The following is a 24,761-nucleotide window of genomic DNA, read 5'->3' on the forward strand; positions in this document are numbered from 1 at the left end:
AGATATTCGTATAACGTGTAAGAGGAGATAGCTGGAGTGATAGATGAGTTGAGATGAGGATGAGGGACATCGAGAAGTAGGCGATTAAATGGAAACGTATTGAAAGGAGATGGGCAGTTGGAGGAAATTAACAAACAAGACGGAGGGCATTGCTGTGGGGAGGGGGTGGAGGAGAAATGCACACGGCGGGCAGGGGAGGGGGCGGAGCGGGGAGAGCGGCATGTGGGTGTGAAGAAGCCGGGGCCTTTGAAGTGAAGCTAAGCTTCACTTCAAAAGGTGTCGGGAGGAATGCGGCTGAGGGAACAGACGGCGATTGCGGCTGAGGGAACTGATGTGCACGCGCTTTTAAGCTCAATGCACATGCGCATTGAGCTTAAAAGTCACGGGCACTGCAAGGAATCGCCACGATTCCTTGCTTCTTAGTTAAAGGTTGTTTAAGCCGCAATAGGCTCGCAAGCTCGATGCGCATGCGCATCGACAGGCGAGACCTAAAAATAATATAAATAATGCAATTTAAAGGAACAAATGTTTTAATTAACTTAAAAAATGTATATATATCAAACACTCGCATTTAGCATAACAGTAACACGGAGCTGTGCTCACTTGGCTAAATTTTATCTAGCACTAATGTAAACCCTTGAGCTAAACCCATAAATCCTGAACCCTTTTCACCTCGGTTCACGTTTGTAACAACCCGGTTTAAACAACCAGCCCCAATCTTCCCGCCTCTCCGTCTCCCCCGTGGAAAGTAAAAAACTGATAAATGTATACACAAACTCAGTGCATTTATTTTATTTTCGACCAAAAGATCTTTTGTGATATTGTTTGTTTATAAAAAAAAGGACATGCTTTCAGCCAAATCCTCGCATTTGTCAAACTGATACCCAGACTCTCTTACCTTCCTGTCGAAACTCGAGGCACAACCATCAATGCGGGTGGAAAATTACAGAGTGGTCATGCGCTGGCAGCCTATATAGAGAGCGCAACCTATCTTTCATGTCCACTGCCACATAGCCCAGTGACTCTTCACTTTGTCTGTTCTCTGTTCAAAGTGAAAACATGCACAAACTGTTTTAATTTATTTCAATATTGCATCCTTAGAACCGTAAATGTTTAAAAATGAAAACAATTGCATTATAGACTTTTTGCTTTAATTTGTTAAAACATGACTCTGCAAAAAACGTAGTTATCTTCCATGTCTATTACTGTGTCACCAGTCAGTTTTGTCGTACCAGAAAGAACCAATGGGTTATCAGTAGTCACTATAAATGTTGAACATGCACTTGGTGAACTCAGATGTAGTGAGCAAGGTGGACCTGTCCACCGAAACGCGTCTGATCGTTTATTCTTGCAAATAAAGACCCTTGATTTGAATCCCACGGAGTCGGTGCCTGTTTTTCGAAAGGATTGTGAACACAGGATTGGGTTCATATATATATATATATATATATTTCTCACTCCTCCGTAACCACGAAAGTAATGGGCGCACTCGCTCTGATTTTCCACAATTACATTTATTTAAATCTGTTTCAGCATGAAAACAAACAAACGATCTACGCGTTTCAGTGCTCCTAGCACCTTGCTCACGATCACTTTCCTCAAGTTTTTTCATGATATTTAAAGCAACCAATGATATTAGATGTTACGTCATATCCTGTTTTTAACATCTGAGCATTGTGGTATTTGTAGTTTTTATGTTAAAAAGAGTCTCTAGTGGAGTTACACCATTCATTTTTACAAGAAAGTCCCAGTGCCCCTTATTACATTTCATAATGGGGTAACAGTTCAATTAATTTTCTACTTGTTATATCTTTTCCATTTCAATCCCTCCAGTGGGATGTGTCACTTTTTAATCCATCATTGTGGGACCCTTATTTTTCATTTTTGAAGTCTTGTTTTTGAATGCAGTTTTCAACTTCACAAGCTCACTTATATCTTTATTGGAGATGAATATATAACTCCTCTGATTGGTTAAGGCCGTGCGGATTTAGGGTTCTAAAGTTTAGGATGTGTCGGGATTCCTTTTTCGCAAGATTTTCTCACGATCTCCTCCACGTATATTTCTGGGTACTGTTTCAATGCCGAAGAATTTCAATTTCAGCCAGTCCCCATTGTGTTTTTGCTCCATATGTTTGGTCACTGCATTCGCTCTGTCCTTATGTACCGTGGCTCTGACATGTTCCATTATTCGTTTTTTCAATTCCCCTTTGGTGCTGCCCACATACATAAGGGGGCAAGGACATTCAATGCCACAGATTGTGAATTCCGTTGTGCAAGAGATCAGTTGTCGTATTTGCCATTTTTTATCATTGGGTAATGATATTTCCTTGGTTTGTTTTGCAATTTGGCACATTTTACAGTTGTAACATTTTACGATGCCAGTGGTTTTGAGCCAATCTTTCTTTTTGCTGGTTTTGCAGTGGCTATGGATCAGGTGGTCCTTCAAATTTGGTGCTCTTCTATATGTTACCACTGGATGTGGGCCCACTAGCTTCCCTACTGTGTGTACTCTAGAAGAGCACCACATTTGAAGGACCACCTGATCCATAGCCACTGCAAAACCAGCAAAAAGAAAGATTGGCTCAAAACCACTGGCTTCGTAAAATGTTACAACTGTAAAATGTGCCAAATTGCAAAACAAATCAAGGAAATATCATTACCCAATGATAAAAAATGGCAAATACGACAACTGATCTCTTGCACAACGGAATTCACAATCTATGGCATTGAATGTCCTTGCCCCCTTATGTATGTGGGCAGCACCAAAGGGGAATTGAAAAAACGAATAATGGAACATGTCAGAGCCACGGTACATAAGGACAGAGCGAATGCAGTGGCCAAACATATGGAGCAAAAACACAATGGGGACTGGCTGAAATTGAAATTCTTCGGCATTGAAACAGTACCCAGAAATATACGTGGAGGAGATCGTGAGAAAATCTTGCGAAAAAAGGAATCACGACACATCCTAAACTTTAGAACCCTAAATCCGCACGGCCTTAACCAATCAGAGGAGTTATATATTCATCTCCAATAAAGATATAAGTGAGCTTGTGAAGTTGAAAACTGCATTCAAAAACAAGACTTCAAAAATGAAAAATAAGGGTCCCACAATGATGGATTAAAAGTGACACATCCCACTGGAGGGATTGAAATGGAAAAGATATAACAAGTAGAAAATTAATTGAACTGTTACCCCATTATGAAATGTAATAAGGGGCACTGGGACTTTCTTGTAAAAATGAATGGTGTAACTCCACTAGAGACTCTTTTTACCATAAAAACTACAAATACCACAATGCTCAGATGTTAAAAACAGGATATGACGTAACATCTAATATCATTGGTTGCTTTAAATATCATGAAAAAACTTGAGGAAAGTGATCGTGAGCAAGGTGCTAGGAGCACTGAAACGCGTAGATCGTTTGTTTGTTTTCATGCTGAAACAGATTTAAATAAATGTAATTGTGGAAAATCAGAGCGAGTGCGCCCATTACTTTCGTGGTTACGGAGGAGTGAGAAATATTTAACGGCGAGGTTCCGCCGTAGGGCACGCACCCACACTGAGCGCTCAGGAGTCGGGAAACCTGGAACCGGCGTGTGGAGGTATATATTACCTACTGGCGGTCGCCAGTAGGTATATATAGTTAGGATTTTTTCTCTATGGGTTTTTTGAAAATTCTATGTCTAATAACTTTGGCGTTTGTGGACGGAATCGGCTGAAATTTTCAGGAAAATGGCACATTTTGTTTCTGAGCAGCCCTTGAAAATTTGGGGGGGGTTCGTCCAGTGGGGGCCGAGAAAAAAGGGGGGTCCCAAAACGTGTTTTTAACATTGAGTTTTCCATAGGGCGGTTGGCCTCACTTTTAGCCCGAACGGCTGAATGGATTTGCACGAAACTTGGCAAAATTGTAGGGACTGGTAGCCCGATGTGCCTTTTGTAGGTCTCAATATATGTGCTCCAGTGGATTTTGAGAAATTAACGTTTAAAAAAAGATATATATCTGTAACAGCGGACCGGTTAGCGCTCTGGTTCGCGGACTTTTCGCGCAACGGAGCTTTGTGAAGCGAAGCTGATTGGTTCTCCGGCGTCTGTCAACATTCCAAACAGTCCGTAGCGGCCGCCATCTTGTCTCTCGGTAGGATCGAGAGACAAGAGGAGGTCAAAACAAAGGGGGAAATAACTATAAGGGGGCATAGTAGATCCTCGCTGACCCCCTAGGTTTGATGTGGAGGTTTTAAAAGGGCCCCGCGGGGCAAAAAAAAATAATAAAAATAATAATTGAACGGCTGAATGGATTTGCACGAAACTTGGCAAAATATTAGGGACTGGTAGCCCGATGTGCCTTTGCTAGGTCTCAATATATGTGCTCCAGTGGATTTTGAGAAATTAACGTTCAAAAAAAGATATATATCTGTAACAGCGCTCCGCTTCGCGTAACGGAGGTTTGCGAAGCTGATTGGTCATTCTGTCACTGGGCTATAGTTGGGCTACATCTGGCTGATATTTGGGCTACATTTGTTTTTTTGTGTGTCTGGCGGCCATCTTTGGGCTACATTGGGCTACATTGGGCTTCATTGGGCTACATTCGGCTAATTAGCAAATAGCTCATCGCAAACTAGGAATGGTAAAGAATCGCTATTTATTCCTTAAAGTTCGCTATTTAGGAAATGCAAATAACTTTTATGATACATATGGCGGTTCATCTCTAACAAGATAAGAAGCATAGGGATAGATTTATGATGACTGGCGCATCACCAGGGATGTGTTAGTCATTCTGTGCCGCTGTTCCGTCACCTATGGTGTGCTGCATTTACAATGCGGCGCATCATGGGGCAAAAACAGCACAGATGCGTGATGTATCTGTGCCGTAAAGGTGGCGCATTGCTGGAGTTGTATCGCAAGTGTGATGAAGCTCCAGCAAGGGTCGGGGGTGCCCTTGTCGCAGGGTTTCTGTTCTCACACAGAACTGTGGACAGAGGATTGGAACCTCGGCGAATTAGGGTGTCCCAAAACTCACGTTAGTAATCAAAAACTATTTAGCAAGCTAGGTACAGTGTCACATTGGATATAACAAACTCTCAATGTTTAGACAATCCAGAATATGAACTTATAGTACCTCAGGATACGTGGAACTCATGAACAGTCGGTCGTTATATATTTCTTAGAAACCAGAACATGGAGTTAAGAAGAACACATGTGTATTTGAAATGTTTATTTACTAATGCCGTCTTCTCAGGCGTAGTACCTTAGATAATAAAAGTACACATATTATCAGTAGCAAAATTACCAGCATAGTTACTAGTACATAAAAAGTGAATGGTGATAGTATGTTAACATGCTGTAAATGAATAAGAGTTAGCAACACTTATAAGCAGCCGCGGGCCGTGGAGGGAGTTACGGTGAGGCAGGGAGGCGGGGAGGGGGAGAAGCAGGGTGGAGAATACAAGTACACATATTATCAGTAGCAAAATTACCAGCATAGTTACTAGTACATAAAAAGCGAATGGTGACAGTATGTTAACATGCTGTAAATGAATAAGAGTTAGCAACACTTATAAGCAGCCGCGGGCCGTGGAGGGAGTTACGGTGGGGCAGGGAGGCGGGGAGGGGGAGGGGCAAGGTAGAGAGGGCTCCACCCTGCTTCTCCCCCTCCCCGCCTCCCTGCCCCATCGTAACTCCCTCCACGGCCCGCGGCTGCTTATATCTCACCCTCCCTAATACACATATTATATTATTTGCTAAGAAGGTCTCTTTGTGTTGGTTTAGGGCGTGTCCATACTTTAGTGTCTTACATTTGAAGGAATCACATCAGCATACACCAGCTCTCTCTTCATGTGAACCGCATCAACTGTTGTGTATGTGTGTTCGGCAAAGCAATATAAAACCCGCCTCATGCCCAGAATTGGCAGAAGTTGCACTTATGTTATGAGTATGAAGTCGTGGAGATCAGACCTCATAACAATTCTGTATCGTGTTGTTCTTGAAACTTTAGCACTCGCTGTACAGATATAGTTTAACAAGTAAAGCAGATAGTAGACCAATAACATATTATTCTCATGTAAACCACGATGAACTACTAGGTGGAAAGCTAAAGCAACAACTAAGTGTCGTGTGCAGAAGTTGCAAAAAAGGAAAAATGGCGTTTAAACCGGTAATGAGCCCATGCTAACTTAACACGGTGTAAAGATATCCAGGACCTAGATGACACCTCCTCATGATCCGGAAACGAACTGAATAAGATAATAGAAGTGCCATCTCATGAGAGCAGATTGCAAGTTTATATGTGGACGGTCCGCAAGGTAAAGCATTAAAAACTAGGAAAATTCAATGCTAAAGAAAAATAAAACAGCCAAGTACTTTATCGAGTCTTAAGCCAATAGGCAAGGTAAATAATAAAAACTTGACAAATAAGTCAATGAATTGTCAATGAAATGCTAGTACTCAGCATATGAAACATGAAAAAGGTCTATGACATAACTGTGTATGCAAAATAAGCTGCAACAGCCTCCAATAGGAAGTCACCGTCTTCATCCGAAAACAGTTCAGCCATCCAATTTAAAAGCGGAAAAGAACATACGTGCTCTCCCAGCACCGGATCCTCTATCACCATCAGAGGACAGCTCGGTGGGTTTTCAAGAAAGCTGTGTTCCAAGAAAGACTGTGCTGCCGCCAGTAAATTCCAGGGACCAAGTAGTCCATGCATCAATGCCACAGCCATAATCCTTTCGCCAGGACAAATCAACTCGTGAGTAATGATAGGAGTCATCAGCTGATTAAAGTCGACGTCAGGAGAAACCGGTCCGCAGAGACACAAATCAATGGCCCAATCGAAATCACAGGTCAGGCAGTGAAATACAGGCTGGACACAGGTGAAGTAGGAGAACCGAAAAGATAATCCATATGCCGTGCTTAATATCGCCAACGGCATTGTGCCATAATATTCTAGCATGCGATTGCGGAACAGTGTCAGCAGCTGCAGGGTCGGAGGTTGCATAGGAGGGACATCCATATTTAAAAATGTAAAAAAGCACAAGAGCGTCCGCTGGTAATGCAAGTAAAAATGCAATCCACGAAGCAGAGTGGAGAAAATGGAATGAAAGGGAGCAGGGATGACTCCAAAGATTTTCTCAAATGAAGTCACGAGACCACTGGTAACAACTTTAAAAAAGTGTGCCAGGGATTTTGTGGAGGATGCGTTAAAGATAGTCGGAAACATGTTGCTGAAATTGAAAGGCAAACCTGTGTACGGGTGTTCGCTATGTGAAGTACGAAAGTTTCACGGGCCGAACTCAAGGCCACCTCTCTCTGAGACAAAAGAGCTCTTATTCTTGTCATGCCGTTGAAACGTGTCCCAAGGTTGGTATTTGTGGCCAGATTGAAAACTCCCTATGTTCATGTGTGGGAGGAAATAGAACATTTCTGCAGCAAATAACCCGTTCACTTACTGTTACGATAAAAGGAATACTTTTTAATTAACTCAGAACAATCTTCATTATTGAGCATCAAATAACTACCATTTTCCAACAACTTGAACGTGGGGATGATAGCAGGAACTGGCGTGCCTTGCAACACGCAAGCCATATTTGGTCGGTGTTTGTTGCATGAATCGTGTAACTGTATGTGCCTACACATTAGTGAATGATCTGGCGTCTCAGTGCATTCCTCTCCATTCAGATAAACTTCTTGATCATCTTTGAAACATCTGTATGTGTATGGAAGCGACCAGACCTCATGAACAAAAGCACTACCTAAAGGTTCATAAAGACCTATTGGTATATATTTCATACAATTTGAAAACTTATATAAAGCAAAAGGCAGCGTTATTAAACCGTGGATAAGGCATGTTGCCAAAAAACCCGCAATCCTCTGCTGATGATGTCACTGAGCATGTCATGAATGATGTAATATGTGACATCATCAGTAGTGGATTATGGGTAATAGTATCTCTAGTTTACTCCCCTATAGCTGTCTTTCTTTTAACATAAGTGTGTGTTTCCTTCCCTTATACTTACTGTTTTTGGTTCGCTTCCAGTTCGCGTACCAGCGAGCGAACTAGGAAGCGAACTAAGAGAAATAGAGGTTGGCACAGTTCCAAATATTGTACCAATTTTTTAATAACGGGGAGGTAGTTCTGAAAAGAACTTTTTTTTTTTTTTTTCTGAACATTTTTTTACTGTTTTTGAATTTTTCGGAACAGTTTTATATTTTTTTGGGTTTTTCTTGGAGGGGGCAATGAAAACGATTCATTGTAAAGGGCTCAACAGGAGCAACAAAACAAAAAAAAGAAGTATTTATTATTTTGGGCGTTTCGGACAAACTTGCATATGATAGTCAATAGCTCTGTTGATCAGAGTGATGCTTCTTTCTCCGTAGGAAATGAATCCATCGCAAAATACGCAGGTGTGTTTTACTTCACCAAATCTCATTTGTATATTTGGCACCATCTCCCTGCCCTCTGGTCCCGTTACTTCCGGTACAACAGATCTTCTGGCCATAATAGGGAGATTATCTAGGTCGTTCCGAAACTGTGCAGCACTGTAGTTGTTAGGATGCCACCTAGTCATATGGCGATGCATTGTGTAGTTTCCGAAACTGTATTTTTTGTCGGTCCCTCTGGACAGTCTATCTTGACATATAAGGCAAGTTACGTATCTTGCATTTACTTTTTTCTGACCTTTGGGAATTTTAAAAAATTGCCAAATGAAGTTTTCTTTCCGGTGAGACGTCTTGGGCTGCTCAGGCAAAAACTGCCTCTCTTCGTGCTCGTCCTCCTGTTCCTCTTCTTCTTCTTCTTGTTGAATTACAACTTGAGCAGGTGGTCCACTCTTCCTTGGATGTGGTGGAGGTGGTGGGGAAGCACCAGCTGAAGCTACTAAAGAAGCCATTGCTCAGTGATCACAAAGGGTCTTTCTCTCACAATGATGAAAGTCAGAGTGAGGAAAGAAGGAGGGATTTTCATCATTTGGGAAAAACAAGAGTTCTCAACCAATCAAAAGTGTTCATTTTAGATTATATGACCTAGTCTTACATCATTAGGAAACCAAAAGTGAAATGAACCAATGAAAAGTGTTATTACCAAGTCACATGACTTGCTGTGTTTACGTTAAGCGCTTTGCAGGGCCTCCCGGTTTGCTTCCAGAAACCTGCGCTTTGCGACTCGCTTCGCGTACCAGTTCGCTAACGTAGCACGTCATATGACGTATCACGCGACAACGTGAAACGTCATGCGGACGGGAGGCGTCACGATGTTGTTTTCTAACGCGGCACTTGCGGTAAAGAAACGTTTACCGGCTCGCGGTCTATTTCGCGGCATCAAGGTCAGCTAACGGGAAGCTTCCCGATTCGCGAAGCGGGAACGAAGAAAAAAAAATATTTAAAAAAAAAATTATTCATAAACATATAAAATATATTTTTGGATTTAAAGAAGAATACATTTTACAGCTACAGATATTAGCTGTTAAAAAACCAATGAAATTCACAGAAAAAACCATAGGTTATAGACCATATATAGTTAGGAATTAGCATTTACAAAACCTTGAAAATTCACTGAAAAAACCATAGGTTATAGACCATATATAGTTAGGAAATAGCATTTAGAAAACCTTATTTTACTCACACAAAACCATTGAAATTCCATATATAGTTAGTTGCACTAACTATATATCGCGCACCTGCAATCCACTGCTGATGATGTCACATATTACATCATTCATGACATGGTCAGTGACATCACTGATGACATCACTGATGACATCTCAAATGACATCACTGATGACATCACTGATGACAACATCCAGTGACTGTATGCTTCTGTAAAGTTAAAATATGTCTTACATATTGAAGAATGAGTGGATGTATAAGTGTCTGGATGAAGGATTTAGTAGGTGCATGACTGACTGTATAAGTGAGTGATTAAATGTGTCTCACTGAGTGCATGGGTTAGTGACTAAACTGTTTTAAATTGTGCATCATTGTGTCTGTTGTTTTGTAATCTGATGCATGTGTTGATCATTAGCTATATGACTAACTATATGGGTTATTGATTAGTTGCCCAAGTATTTGTATGGGAGACTGAGTGTGTGTGTGGGTGTCTGGGAGGTGTATGACTCTGTGCATAGATGTGTGAGCAGTTGATTCACTAGATGTATGGGTTCAAAAGTGCATGTGGAAACATCTGTATGGGCGGTTGACTGTGTGCATGAGTGTATTGGTGAGTGAATGGATATCTCAGTGCTACATGTCAAAGTAAGTACATATGTAAAACACAGTACATGTGATAGTTGACATATATAAATAACTGTGCATAAGAGCCAGTGAATGTGTGAGTGGCTGTATGGATTATTGTCAACTTGTATCAGGGATTGTATAACAGAGTAAATATGTGTTATTATATGTTCCAATAAGTAAGGTGTGTATAACTATATAGTTGAGGAAATCGAGGTGTGATTGATTCTTTGCAAGACTGACTAGGTGTGTGAGTAACTCCATGGATGAGTGACAGTCTGTGAGTGTCTGTTTACACTGAGTGTATCTAAGGTTATATTAGAGTCTGAAGAGGTTCATTGTATCATCACATGAATGATGTCATCAGTGATGTGATCAGTAATGTCAAATGAGATGTCATCAGTGATGTCATCAGTGATGTCATTTGAGATGTCATCAGTGATGTCATCAGTGATGTCACTGACCATGTCATGAATGATGTAATATGTGACATCATCAGCAGTGGATTGCAGGTGCGCGATATATAGTTAGTGCAACTAACTATATATGGAATTTCAATGGTTTTGTGTGAGTAAAATAAGGTTTTCTAAATGCTATTTCCTAACTATATATGGTCTATAACCTATGGTTTTTTCAGTGAATATATATATATATATATATACACACGTTTTCCTTCCTCCGAAAGAACCGGGACACTCAAAACTGCGGTGCAATGCAGGGTCAGAGGGTTCCCTGCCAATTATAAGTCGTTTCACAAAATGCTTCAAAGGTAGCGCGATGCACTCTTCTCCAGCGCGTTCACCATTCAATTAACCAGAAGTTCATGTTTCATATGCCATAATTTATTTCCAGCATGACAAAAAATGGAACCAGCCCATCGCGTTTCACCGAACACTCGGCTTGATTACGGGTGATTTGTGTTCCTCACATTCACATTAAATAAAGTCTCACGTATCACTTCCTTGTGCAAACATAAACAAAGGACTAAGAAAACGAGTCAAATATTACGGCCATATTAGAATGAAGTTATTCCGCAAGAGTACTGCCGGGAACACCCTGCTTCATGCAGAGAGAAGTCATCCCAAGTCCCTCATACGTTTGGAGAAAGCCCTCGAGCTTTAAGAGGTCACACGACGCACTGCCAGCCATCCGGTTTTCGTGCCTTGTAATGCATGCAGCTCTAACCTTCAAACATTTGTTCTTTTAAATTGCATTATTTATATTATTTTTATTTATTATTTTATTTTATTACCCTTTACACCCTAAAAACGAATCCCACCCTGCTCCCTTTAAATACCCCTGCACCCCATAATCATAACCCACCCTTACTCCTTAAAATACCCCAACACCCTTAAACACTAACCATTTTAACCCTATAAATATACCCTGTACCCCAAAACCCAAACCTAGCCCTAAACCCTAAAAATACCCCTGTACCCCAAAACCCAAACCTAGCCCTGAACCCTATAAATACCCCTGTACCTCAAAACCCAAACCTACCCCTGAACCCTAAAAATACCCCAGTACCCCAAAACCCAAACCTAGCCCTGAACCCTAAAAAAACCCTGTACCCCAAAACCCAAACCTACCCCTGAATCCTAAAATACCCCTGTACCCCAAAACCCAAATCTAGCCCTTAGCCCTTAAAATACCCCTGTACCCCTGTACCCCAAACCTACCCCTGAACCCTAAAAACACCCCTGTACCTCAAAACCCAAAACTAGCCCTGATCCCTAAAAATAACCCTGTACCCCAAAACCCATACCTATCCCTATACCCTAAAACTACCCCTGTACCCCATAACCCAAAACTATATCTGAACCCTTAAAATACCCAAACACCCCAAAACATATACCTCAGTACCTCAAAACATATACCCCTATAACCATACTTACCTTATCCAAACATTAAAAAAAACCCATGCCTTTACCATTCATGCATTTACAACGAATTTCGTTGTAAATATATGCGTGGTAAAAGCATAGAAAATGTAATGCCATGCGTTATAATGGCATTGCGGAGTCATGGTACTTTCATAATGAAAGTATGCTGAGTGATGGTATGCGGAAAGAAAGTTGCGGAATAATGGGTGTTTACCCTCCCCCGGTAAATACATTGGTGGCACGGCGGCACACATCTCAAGCAACATACTCATATTTTTTCACCACCCATTTGAAAAATGCACAGGTCTCTCTCATTGATGGCCAGCACTGACATACACTTTTAGACAACCTCCCGCCAAAAGTTCTAGAATTGCGAACTTTAGAGCTGGGGAGCTACGTTTGAATCTTGGCATCAGCTCAACATCCTGTGATTCCAGGCAAATCGCTTTGTCTCCCCGTGCCTATCACAAATGAATGTGTTCTTCTGTAATGCAAATTGTGCTCATGCCATGTTGTCGAGTTCGCGCTATATAATATTGCAAGGAAAAATAAAGTAAAGAAACTCGAGTTCAAACACTACTGAACGTGCACTCTTAAGTGCATCAGCAGTGCACTGTGAATCGGAGCGTTTCACAGGCCTGTCACAGATAAGAAATGCTATCAAAACGAAATCCTACAAAACAATATACTACTGGCCGGCAGTAATTCATACCCGGACATCGTCGGGACGGGCTGCTAGTAAGAGTATAATACGAGTATACATGTATTCATGTCTTGGTTACCAAACGGAGATACAAAGATCACTATCGTCAGTTGGCGTAAAAAGGACTCTAGGTACCCGTGGAGTCCTGCAACGGGGGTACAGGCTGCTATAAATATGGCACACACAGCATACAAAGTACAGAGACACAGACTGGTTCTGGGGGTGGCCGAGAGAAACACGGGCGATCTCTCAGCATTTATTTATACCTTTAGGCCGTACCCGGCCCTCCAGTTGAGCACATGAAACAAAGTATAGTAAAGTCTGGGTGCCACTCTATAGTACCCATCTCATGTGAAACATAATTGCATTAACACAGTACTAAAAGAGATAGAACAACCATCTCAAAGTTTCCTTGCAATCTAAAATTCCTTCGAACTGTAAGGTCAGGGGGGCACTAAAATCATCAATGGGTTATTAGGAAGTATGAACGACTTAAAGTGCAAAGTACCTCAAGATCAGTTCGTCAGAAGGTGAGACCACTGCTTTCACAATTAGGTTAATGGGGGGAAAGAAAGTAGACCTAATGTGCAAAGTGGCAGGAGAGTAGCTCGCTTTTCTGCCCCCCACACCCCTGTTCCCTCGTTGTGCTCGCTTTTCTGCCGCCCACACCCCTGTTGCCTCGTTGTGCTCGCTTTTCGGCCCCCCACCCCCTGTTGCCTCGTTGTGCTTGCTTTTCTGCTCCCCCTGTTCCTCGTTGTGTGTGGCGTTGTGTGTGTGGGTGGCTCTGTGTGTGTGGGTGGCTCTGTGTGTGTGTGTGGCTCTGTGTGTGTGTGTGTGTGTGTGGCTCGCTGTGTGTGTGTGTCTCGCTGTGTGTGTGTGGCGCTCTGTGTGTGTGTGTGGCGCTCTGTGTGTGTGTGGGAGGCTCTGTGGGTGTGGGGCTCTGTGTGTGTGTGTGGCTCTCTGTGTGTGTCTCGCTGTGTGTGTGTGTGTGGCTCTCTGTGTGTGTGTGTGTCTTGCTGTGTGTGTGTGTGGGGGGCATTGTGTGTGTGGGGGGCTCTGTGTGTGTGGGACTCTGTGTGTGTGTGGGGCTCTGTGTGTGTGTGGGGCTCTATGTGTGTGTGTGGCTCTCTGTGTGTGTGGCTCTGTGTGTGTGTGTGTGTGGCTCTGTGTGTGTGTGTGGCTTTCTGTGTGTATGTGGCTTTCTGTGTGTGTATGTGGCTTTCTGTGTGTGTGTGGCTTTCTGTGTGTGTGTGTGGCTCTGTGTCTGCGAATACTCTCTACAACTATCTAATGCCCACCTATTGCCATTGTAAATGACAATACCATTTATTTATGTTTTTTTTTAAAAATGAAAAAAAATGTCACGAGCAATGTCAATAGCTCTACCTTTAATAATGCCGAGAGCATTGCATTGTAAATGCTCGTTATAGATTGGGACTATCTCTGCTCCCAGCCAAGTACTAGGGAGAGCCATACCTCTCAGAATCGCATTAAAAACAATACAGAGATAAGGACACCAGATTTTGGGCTGGTGCTTAAAAAGGTCGCCTGGAAGTTTATCCAGGCCGGGTGCTTTATTTAAGGCAAGTTTATTAATAGCAGTGCACACTTCAGCCACCATTACGTCACACTCCTCTGGCTGGATGGTGAAGGAGCCAAGGATAGATAAGTTAGCAGAGTCATCAGAGTGGGCCTCGCTGGAATACAAAGCCTGAAAGTGGCCTTCCCATATTTCTGGTGCTAGGTTGGGTTCTATAGCTGTTTTCAATTCACCAGAACTTTTTTTTAATCTTTGGTATTTAGAGCAGAGGATAAGCTAGACCACTTTTCCTGGTCCCATACCAAATATGAATGTGTTCTTGTGTAAAGCAACTGGTGCGCGTGTAAAGTGCTCTAATAATGCTCTTGGGTCGAGTTCGCACTATATAAAACTGCAAAGAAATAAAGAGGGACTGCGAGAAGGATGGGACAGTGGGGCTGCTGGGAGAACAGAGACATCAAGGTTACAAATGTTGGGTTTGAGGACCTCAAGGGCAAGAAGAAAGGTTAGCAGGAGGAGGGTCCTTGAACAAGAACATTCAGTTGGCAGATAGTTTCACAAAAGGTGTTACTATATGATATTGTGCTCCATGTAATGTTGCAAGTTTGGGTGTCTGGGCGTTGAGGTAGCAGCAGCACAATGGATAGTAACACTTGCTGATTGGTTTTGGTGTTCCGTGTTGCTGTGCTGCCGACATCCTTTCAGATGTGTGTTGCATTTTGGACCATGGGGGTGTCAAGGCCAAGAATATGTGAGGACTGGAGCTCGGGCTGCTGTGCATTCCCAAGGGTTGCAGCTGCTGCAGGCAGTGTCAATGTGCTAACAGGGCCAGGGCCTGTGGCCCTGGCAGCAAGAGAGAGCACACTGACATCCAACCGGATTCTGCCGAGACTCATTCCAAAGGTCCCCGGGGGGTTTAGAATACTTCATTCACCGGGGGCGTGGCTTGGACGACAAAGAGGATGGTCGTCTAGGTCTGGAGCTCCGTGACCCCTGAGGAAACAAATGCGATTTAAGGCAGCCAAACATAGGGTGAACACCCTGTAAAAGAAGTCGGCGGAGCATGAAGTGAAGAGCTACAAGGAAATAAAGCAGCCAGCCCTCAAAAGTAAGCGCAGAAGCCCCAAATAGCCAAACAACGCTGAAACAACCGAGACGGGGGAGAGAAGATGGCGGAAGGGCGGCACTAAAGAACAACAGCCCTGAGTGAAGAGCAACTAAGCCTGGACCCCCCTACGAACGTAAAAACACAAGCGGGCGCAGGCAAGCACAAGCGCACTCAGCGGATTGGTGACGGGAGCCGAACCGGGAAACAGAAATGAAATGAAGTAGAAATGAAGGAGGAAGCGGGAAGGAGGTGAGGAGCGGGAAAGCGGAGAGACGCTGCAGCGCGGGAAACACCTCCGGAGCGCTTACCTATCAAAGGGACACACCGCCAGCAGTGACCACAGGACTGCGGGAACCAAGCGGAGCCAAACCGGAAGTTCTAAACGGAGGCGGCCATCACGGGAAGGTAGGAGGCGGAAGAAGAAGGCAGCCAAACCGGAAGCCAGAGAGAGAGAGGAAGCGGAAACACACGCCATCCAGTGACCCGGAAGCAAAACAAGGTGACGAAGGAACGAGTGCGGACGCAAGAAGGCAGACACACTGCTGAAGCGGCACCACAGGTAGTCAAAATCGACCTCCCCCCGGCCTGGACACACGCAAAGAGCAAGACGCCCAGCAGCATAAACAGCGCTAACGAGGTACGAACGAGTGCGCCCCGCCCTCTCCCTCCTCTATATCGGGAGAACAAAGCGAGGGAAAAGAAGCAAACAAAAGTCACACGGCGCCCCAGGGGAGAGCCGAGCTGGGAAATACCCACCTCGTCAGCAAGGCAAAATATAGGGGCAGTGTTTAAAGGCAGCTGGAAGCAGCAAAGCGCGGGGGGAGTACAGCTACAGCTACTGCGACACCTGCAGGGGGAACAGCACCACGCAACAGCAGTGCAGGGCAGCAAAACCCCCTTAACACACCACACCCACGGATAGGAACAGGCTCAGCCAAGGAGGAGCCGGGGAAAGGATACATCAGGGAAAAAGGAGACTGGGAAAACGGTGGAGCTATCTCCTTCAGTACTCAGCGCCATAATCAAGGGGGAGAGGTGGAGCCACAGGGCCAACGCAGCGTCAAAGCCATAGAAGTGTACAACAAGACCCACACAGGGTCGTACGAGACAAAGCAAACGCTGGAGGGGGCAAGAATAAAAACAAAGACCAGGCAGATCAAGGTTCCAAGCCGTTTCCGCTATAGCGCCACAATAAAAACATTAGTACCCACGCAGGACAAACAGCAAGCCAAGGAAAGGATAACAGGCACTCTAAGCAGTGGGAGCGGATCACAATTAAGGAAGATGGCCGAGCTGAAAGACACTAACGACCTGAAGAAACTAAGGAAAGAGATACTGGAATCACCCGGGAAGCACAGAACAGAGAATGCAACACTAGAAACAGTGCTGAAAAGTATTACCGAAGTCAAGGTCATGGCGAGAGAAACCAAAAAATCGATAGATAACATGCAACTAGAGCTAGCAGCGATTCGAGCTGACCAGCATAACACAAACACCAGACTGGAGAAAGCAGAGAACAAGATAAGCGAGGTGGAAGACGCAACTAAGAAGAACATCAAGGCCACGGAAGAACACGCAAAGATGGCCAAAGCGATGCAGAAGCAGCTGGCAGAACAAGACGACAGAGCAAGAAAGGGGAACATCAGAATCCTAGGCGTAGCAGAAGGCCAAGAGGATAAGGAGAAATCTTGCGCTGCAATGCTCGAGGACATGCTCCCTAAGCTCACCGGCCTTACTTTTGAGAGACAGTTTGAAGTCAACAAAGCATACAGAGTACCAGCGGGGAAGCCAGCGTTGGGCAAGCCCCCAAGGGCTATAATCTGCTCCCCACTCAGAGCAGAACATACAGACGCGATTTTCGCCTTTGCAAGGAGGAATCAAAACCTCACCTGGGCGAGCAACAAGATCGTGCTCACGCAGGACTACTCGAAGACCACAGTAGAAGCCAGGAAAGGCTTTTTAGCCATGAGAGAAGAGCTGCGGAAAAGGAACCTCACATATTCGTTCACGGGACCAGCCCGATTCAAGGTCACAGACAACTGGCGATCCATCGCGTTCGAGGATCCAGGAGAACTAAAACGCTACCTGGCAGGTCCACCAACTGAGGAGATGGAAGCAAGCGGGCACAGCCAAAGCGCTCCAAAAAGAAGCGCATCACCATCCGAAGATGGGAAAGCTGATTGAGCCGGCCCCAGGAAAGAAAGAAGCACAAGGGATGCACAAGGAAATACCTCAACACCAAAGGACCAAGCCAACGAACATTACACCGACATCTACCTCAAGGCCACCTCAGAGCTACCTCATAGCTCGAATGAAGAGACTTTAATAAGACACTACCCAGAACAGCGAAGGAAAACTTCATAGAGAGAAACAGCAGAACTTATAACAAGACGATGAACATTGCAGAGCGACGACCAATCTACCTCAGGGAGTTGCGGACAAGGAACTTTGTTGTCGCACACCCAATATGCAAGTAAGGGGGGGAGGGGGGAGGGAGGGGAGGGGGGCAGAGGGGGGGAGGGGGGTGCGGGGTACACACACATGGGCTGACAATACTTTCTTATCTTTCCCTATCTTTCTACACCCTTTTCATTCTTCAAGAGAGAGTAGACAGGAGAACCAAACACAGAACTAGGACAAGTAGGAAGCCAGCAAAGAAGCCAGCCAGGAAGGAGCGAAAATGACACACAACATGAACCATAATCTCAAAGCGGACATAAGAGTAGTATCAATGAATGTAAAGGGCCTCAACCACCCTGTTAAGAGAAGGAAAGTCCTAGATCACCTATTCAAACTGAAAAGTGACATTTATGTGCTGCAGGAGACCAGGCTAGCCGAGGAAGACATAGACCGCCTAAAAGCAGGATGGATAGGTCACGTAATAGGGACTCCCGCAAAGAACAAAAAAAACGGAGTCATCACTATACTTAGCAAAAAGTCAAAACTATCACCGGTCAAAACTAAGAGGGACGAGGAGGGGAGATTATTAATCACTAGCGTGCTCAGGGGTGAGGAGCTTATACATGTGGTAAACATATACGGACCCAATACAGAGGATAAGGCATTCTGGGAACAGACAGGCAAGGAACTAGACGCGCTACCTTTGGGAGAACTGCTAATAGTAGCGGGCGACATGAACCAAGTTCTGGATCCTGCCATAGACAGACACCCACAAAGACAGAGCCTGAACACACAGAGAGGCAACCCACTACAAGACCTCTGCACAAGACTCAGACTAGCAGACCCGTGGAGACTACAAAACCCAGATGAGAGGGAATACACCTTCTACTCTAATCCACACAACTCATACAGTAGGATCGACTATATACTGATATCAGACACTCACACACACCTGATAGAACACACAGAGATAGGCCCAAGAGCGATATCAGACCACTCTCACATCTGCCTAACTCTGACGGGCAGACACAACGAGCACCCCACACGAAGATGGAGGTTTGACGATGACCTCCTCAAAAACAACAGCAACAGTACTGAAATAGAAGTTGCACTCAAGGAGTACCTAGCGAACAATGACACAGCAGACGTAGGAAGAGAGACACTATGGGACGCAATAAAAGCTACTGTGAGAGGGACAATAATGAACATCAAAGGAAGACAGAACAGAGAAAGAAACAAAAAGATATCCGACTTAGAAAACGAAATAAAAAGAATAGAGGCAGGTCACATAATCAATCTAGAAGACAGGAACACCCTCACAACGCTAACAAAGAAAAAGTACGAATTAAACAGGATCCTTAGTGAGAGGGCAGGCACCTGGATTAACAAGTATAGAGCAATAAATCTATGCTCGGCCAACAGGGCAGGGAGAGCACTTGCGGCATACCGCAAGGGCAAGCAGAGACAGCACACAATAGCAGCAGTCAGAGACGGCACGAACAAATCACACACATCGAACAAAGGAATAATGGACACTTTCAGAGACTTCTATGCACAGCTATACAAAAAAGACGAAACGCTTAGGGCAGATGGAGGAAAGGAACTACTAGGGAGTGTCACAACTCCAACCCTGACGGAAACACAGAAGGACAGACTAGACTCAGAAATAACTGGAAACGAGATAGAGAGAGCAGTCAACAGCCTGAAAGATAAAAAAGCCCCTGGGCCGGACGGTTTCACAGCCAAGTTCTACAAACACTACATCAAAGCACTAAGGCCAGCAATGACATCAGTCTTTGCGAACTGCATACACAAAGGCCGCATGACGCCGTCAATGGCGGAAGCAAACATTATAGTGATCCCCAAAGAAGGCAAAGACGCACAACACCCAGGGAACTACAGACCAATATCACTTATCAATGTTGACTGCAAAATATATGCCAAGATCCTAGCCACCAGGCTCAACACTTACCTTCCATCCCTCATACACTGCGCACAAGTGGGATACCTGAAGAATAGGATGTCCCAAGATAATACAAGACTGCTGTGCCACGTAATCAACCACGCGGCCAAAAGCAACAACGCGGCGGTCATGATCGCCCTCGATGCCGAAAAAGCCTTTGACAGAGTGTCATGGCCCTACTTAGAGCTATGTATGCAAAAATTCGGACTGGGCCAACAGTATAGGAAGATGGTAATGGCACTGTACAATGAACCCAAAGCCTGTGTGCTTGTGAATGGAGGCACATCGGAGCTACTAGATCTCAAACGAGGGACGAGGCAGGGATGCCCTTTATCCCCAGGCCTCTTCCTACTAGCGATTGAACCCCTACTGTGCATGATCCGCTCAAACCCTGACATTAGAGGCATACCTATAGAGGGTGAATCCTTCAAATTGGCAGCATATGCGGACGATGTCCTCATAGTAACGGAGGACCCTGAAAGTTCCATTAAAGCACTAATGAAAACCATAGATCAGTTTGCGCAAGTGTCAGGATACAAACTCAACAGAGAGAAATCTGAATGCAAACCACTGAACATACATACCAACAAGACAGTACTGGGGACCTCGGGTCTAGCATGGCAGAAGAAAGCCATCAAGTACCTGGGCCTCCTGTTCGAGAGAGACTTGCGGACCACAGTAGACCAGAACGAACAAGCAATCTTGCACAAAACAAGAGAGAAGCTAGAGGGATGGTCACCAAGATTTACCACATGGTGGGGAAGGGTGGAGACCATCAAAATGTTGGTCACCCCTATGATCAACTACATGCTCAACATGCTACCACTAACTAGCACACCTGACTTCCACAAGAAACTGGACAAACTACTAAACACATTTCTATGGAGAGGAAAGAAGCCTAGAATCAGCCTTCAGAAACTCAGACTTCCCAAGGTTCTAGGAGGTCTGAACATAACGAACTTCAGAACCTTCCAAACAGCCTGCTTGGCAGCACAGGGGCTACACTGGATATCACCAAAGAATGATTACACCCCGGCCTGGCTCTCCCTAGAGCGGAGACTTCTAGGAGGAATGGAACCCGTGGCACTACTCACAGCGACAAAACACCCCGCGATTAAACAGAACGCAATCCTCAGGAACACGCGACTGGCCCTACTAAAATTAGACAAACTGCTAGACATCAGCGTCAGACAAACTCAGCTAGAGTCGCTATGGCACAACCCCAGAATTAAGTACAGGAATAAAACACTGGATATGCACACCTGGTACAGGCAGGGCATAACGACGGTGAGCCAGCTAAAGGAGACAGGGAATCAGACATCATTTGACGAACTCAGACAACAATACAACTTCGACAACATAGAGCTCTATAATTTCCTTAAAATAAGAGTAGCAATAGCCAAAGCCAACATAAACACGCTCGCCCCATCAATAACACAATACGCCAATAGCCTGAACATTACGGGACACCAGGTAGCACACATATACAGAGCCATGACCCCCAAAACGTCCAAATTGAACAACAGAACTGTAAGCCAATGGGAAGAAGCAGCAGGGAGAGAGCTAAGCGAGAAGGATAGGGCAGATTTATGGTCCTCCACATCAAGGAGGAAAGTGACAACGACCCTGGATCAGACAAAATTCTGGCTAGTACACAGGGCCTACTGGACCCCAGCTCGTCTTGCCAACATAGGCATCAGAGAGACTGACTCCTGCTGGAACTGCAACAGGCAGAAGGGAGACCTAGCACACCTCCTATTCCACTGCGCCAAAACAAAGAAGTTCTGGCACTCCATAATCACTCTAATCAATGACATGACAGGAGCCACACTATCAATGGACTTCCACCACCTAATACTGGGATACACGGACCCTTCCATAACATCCGAAAATGACAGAGACCTGATTGACCTCCTGCTTACAGCAGCGGTCAAGACGGTGTTGAATAACTGGAAGGACACAGCAAAAGCCACCTTTAAGGCCTGGTTCAACTGGGTCATTTTCCTAAGGGGAGCCGACACCATAACGTCCAACAGCCAAAGGGACTCAGGGAAAGAGAGCGAGTTATGGCTGTCACTAGACAACTACTTGTCCTCTCACAAGCCACCCTAAACACTCAGACCAGACAATACTACCGAACGCACACATGCACCCTACTCAACAACATAATATGCCTAAGTCTCTCTTCTTCTTTTGATCTTCTATCTCCTCACATCACCAGGGGGGCGGAAAGATAACCATACCGGTGGCAAAGGGACACGGGGGAAACTGGAACGTGCAAGAACGGAGAGAAGAAGATGTAACAAATTGCAGAATGGACTGTCAAGAGCCAAACTAATTAAAGCCAATGTATACAATGCTTGACAACTCCCCCCCCCCCCCCCCGTGCGTTTTTCTTCTTTCTCTTTCCCCATGTGTTCTCCACCCAGTACCATGTAAATATGCTCTTTATTTTCAATAAAAAATTACGGAAGTAAAAAAAAAAAAAAGAATACTTCATTCACCTTTGATTGTCCTAGAAAATAGAACACAATCCTACATTCTACAAAGTCTAAGTCACTCTGTTTACAGAAAGGAGCTGCTCGCGCTCGGACGAAACGAAACTGAAAGTGAGATTCACGGTACTTGGTTTCGTCTTATCGAGCGGGTTTCCGTCAGTGACGTCAGCAGTCACACATTTAAGTGCCCTCCGAGTGTCTGCTCCCCAGAGTGCGCCTCTAGCTGCTGCCTGTCTCCGGAGAGACACCCCAGACCAGGTGAGTGACTCGGGGGACCTGGGGTGAGGGGGCGAGCCCACAAGTGACCCGCGAGAGCCCTTGGCTCGGCGCGCCCCTGCACGAGCCGAGCCTTGACAATGTGTTCGTTTAAATCATGCAAAGATCGCCGCGTAAAACTGGGATAAAGTCGCTTCATTTCTTTTACATGTGAAGGGGTTATTTAACCCGAGGTCACCCGTTTCCATCGCTCTGCATCGAGGGCCATGTAATATAAGCGATAGATATTCAGCATGTATTTAGAAGCATTCATGGCCGTCCCCGCCCTGACAATGCCACCAGTGAGCTAAAGTGGAAGAGAAATAGGAGCCCCTCTTTTAACCATTCGTTACAACATATTTAAGAGAAATGCACAAGGTTTACAGTCTGTGTCTACAGTGTCTCAGTAGGTGCCAACTCGCAGTACAGATGTAACGGTGTCATAGTGTATTAATCAATACAAGAGGTTTTTTTTGTAGCACGCGCCCCGAAATCGCTTATTTGAAAGCGCTCTTTCATGATGAAGAAAGCAGGCTCGGTGATTGGTGAAATAACACAGTTGCCTCGGATCACACAATTTGGTGAAGCCGGGACTGATCTGGGGTTTTCTCGTTTCAGATTGTGTAATTCAAGCACTAGATGATGCCGACCACATGTTCCTATTATATATCCTATTCAAATAGCACATTAACTCTTTGTCTCACGTTCTTGGCACCAGACGTTATACCAGGCGTGTCTCGGTTTGGGCGCAAGGGTTCATGAGGGCTCGAGATGAGCCAGAGCCAAGCATCTGCCTCAAGCTGTCAGTGGCTCGGCTCGAGATGAGCCGGAGCCAAGCATCTGCCTGGAGCTACCAGTGGTTCGGCTCGAGATGAGCCAGCGCCAGGCATCTGCCTGGAGCCACCAGTGGCCCGGCTCGAGATGAGCCAGAGCCAAGCATCTGCCACGAGCCACCAGTGGCTCGGCTCGAGATGAGCCCGAGCCAAGCATCTGCCACGAGCCACCAGTGGCCCGGCTCGAGATGAGCCAGAGCCAGGCATCTGCCTGGAGCCACCAGTGGCCCGGCTCGCGATGAGCCAAGCATCTGCCTGGAGCTACCAGTGGCCCGGCTCGAGATGAGCCAAGCGTCTGCCTCGAGCCATGAGTGGCCCGGCTCGGGATGAGCCAAGCGTCTGCCTCGAGCCATGAGTGGGCCGCCCGGCTCGGGATGAGCCAAGCGTCTGCCTCCAGCTATCATTGGCCCGGCTCGAGTTCAGCCAAGCATCTGCCTGAAGCGATCAGTGGCTCAAGCTCACCCAGAGCCAAGCATCTGCCTCGAGCCTTCAGTGAGTCGCCCATCTGTACTTCGGGGGCTCACACGATGAGGCAGGCAGCGCTTGCTTCAACAGCACCCCACAGCAAGGCGACGAGTAGACAGACCTATTGTACTGGGACACCACTTTCCCAATCCTGTGCTTATACAAATCAGTGCATTCTGGGAGTTGTGGTATTGGTTTATTGAACCAACACAGCTGATAAAAACGTGAAAGCAAAGTCCAGGAATGGAAAGGAGGTGTGTCATAAATAAATGTACTTACTTCCCTCATGACTGTTTTCGCAGTTGCGATGGTTTCTCTTCTGCAGGTGACGTTGGACGGACACTCCTTTCATAAACACAACACCTCCTCAGTGCCTGCTGCGGTGGTGGGTGTTTTATTTACCTAAAATGTGTCTTGGAGTGACGCAGGAGGGCAGACGCGAGCCTGCCCCTGGCTACCCCCAACACGTCGGCCACCCCACCCATCCTTAATCCCCAAGGGGATCGGGGTTGCGCTTTGGCCTCTGTTTACTGTGTTACACCCAGCGTAGCTCTGCTGTTTAAACGATAAACTGCTGTGTGTCCTTGGGCACAGCGCTGCTGTTCAATCAACACCAGTGCTATGAGGCGGAGCCTGCTACTTCTGTGTGACCCGAGAGATAGCTCTGCTTTCCAAACCATGGCGTGCCTCGCGGCGCAGCTCTGCTGTTTCAACTCTACATTTACGACATCTATAGTTGGAGGGATGTCCGGGGTGACTCGACGTCTCATTAGTCAGTATGCCTGTCAGTCACTCGATGCTTATTCTTGTGTAGTGAGGTTTGTGGGTGTGTCTTTTTTTGTGAGACTGGCGCTATCAGTACCTGGAGACAGGAATGACAGGCGT

At 45.4% G+C, this 24,761-nt stretch overlaps 1 protein-coding gene and 1 long non-coding RNA gene across 2 annotated transcripts in view; one reads left to right on the forward strand and one right to left on the reverse strand.

Moving 5' to 3' along the window:
• LOC144770756 (uncharacterized) overlaps window positions 1-24,435 on the reverse strand; it is a 79,895-nt gene extending 55,460 nt beyond the window's left edge. The window contains exons 1-2 of the long non-coding RNA XR_013599006.1: window positions 24,156-24,435; window positions 899-1,042 (exon numbers count right to left, since the gene is read on the reverse strand). This is a non-coding gene — a long non-coding RNA (uncharacterized LOC144770756). The remainder of the gene's footprint in view (window positions 1-898; window positions 1,043-24,155) is intronic.
• The window catches only part of LOC144770754 (interferon-inducible GTPase 5-like), a 186,955-nt gene continuing 184,666 nt past the window's right edge, over window positions 22,473-24,761 (forward strand). The window contains exon 1 of the mRNA XM_078655501.1: window positions 22,473-22,581. The gene's annotated coding sequence lies outside the window, so the exon portion shown is untranslated. The remainder of the gene's footprint in view (window positions 22,582-24,761) is intronic.

The sequence above is a fragment of the Lissotriton helveticus genome, chromosome 7, assembly GCF_964261635.1.
Source record: "Lissotriton helveticus chromosome 7, aLisHel1.1, whole genome shotgun sequence".
NCBI lineage: Eukaryota > Metazoa > Chordata > Amphibia > Caudata > Salamandridae > Lissotriton > Lissotriton helveticus.